Source organism: Buceros rhinoceros, unplaced genomic scaffold (genome assembly GCF_000710305.1).
Source record: "Buceros rhinoceros silvestris isolate BGI_N320 unplaced genomic scaffold, ASM71030v1 scaffold31250, whole genome shotgun sequence".
Lineage (NCBI taxonomy): Eukaryota > Metazoa > Chordata > Aves > Bucerotiformes > Bucerotidae > Buceros > Buceros rhinoceros.
The window spans coordinates 15000-15987 of record NW_010390768.1 but is presented as its reverse complement, the minus strand read 5'-3'; the positions used below and the strand labels follow the sequence as shown (position 1 = coordinate 15987).

The following is a 988-nucleotide window of genomic DNA, read 5'->3' as shown; positions in this document are numbered from 1 at the left end:
TAGTGGAGGGTGATAAAGCCTTCCGGCTCGCTCTCCATACTGCCCTAAGATGATAGCTGGGTGGAATTGCCATCTGAGAGCTCTCTCCTGCTCTGCTATGGACAGAGCCTGAATGACTAGGTCTTACCTTGCAGATCTCCAAAGTGAGACAAGAGGACGCCCGCGCTCAGGGCTTCGATGCATAACCCTGGGCAGGGTCTGTCCGCAGTGCAGGTGACCTGGTTAGGTCAGGTGGAGACTTGCATAGCTGAAACATCACATGTCCATAGGAGGATCCTCCCCCAACCACGGGTACAATCAGGTTCTGCAAAATACCACAGCGAAGTCAACATTTTTGGGCTGGATCACGGAGCAGGCTGACCACAAAGCCATGCTACCAGGTTTCAGCCGTTACGAGCTCGAGCCTTTCCTTGGCTCTCACTGCTCTGCACTGATTGAGCCTCTTCAGTCCTGGGGTGTCTGGCCAGATGTCCAGCTCAGCCCCAGCCCCAGCCCCAGACCTTGCCCACGAAGCACGTAAAGTCTGCCAGACCCAGAGCTCGGTGGCGTGGCTGGGTGAGACTCCTCCACGCTGTGATTTCACAAGCATTTAATTTGACCAGCTGCAGTCCTGGCAATCTCAGGTCCCACTGAGGCAGGTGGCAAATCCAGATTCCTCTTGGAATACGGCCGCTGACTTCCTCCCTGCCCGGTGACTAATCAATCCTCCAGGGATTTGCGGGTGGTTATCAGATGTGGGAGCTCACTGCTTGAGCTCAGGGCTTGAAATCCATACGGCACGGGACAGTCAGGGCTGTTCGTGTGGGCTAACGGCTGCCAACACAGCCTCACAGAGCTCTGTGAATGAAAATACTTGTATTCCTGTGTTAAAACCCGCTGCGGCTGGTGGCACCCGGTCAAGGAGCTGGCTGGGTGCCGTAGGCAGGGCAGAAGAGGAGCTGGCAAAGGATGAAGAGCGAGGGGTGGGAGGAGAGGCCACGCCGGGCTG

General features: G+C 56.5%; 1 protein-coding gene across 1 annotated transcript in view; it reads left to right on the top strand.

Moving 5' to 3' along the window:
- The window catches only part of LOC104496009 (patatin-like phospholipase domain-containing protein 1), an 8367-nt gene that overhangs the window by 4602 nt on the left and 2777 nt on the right, over positions 1 to 988 (top strand). The gene's annotated exons all lie outside the window — the stretch shown is intronic.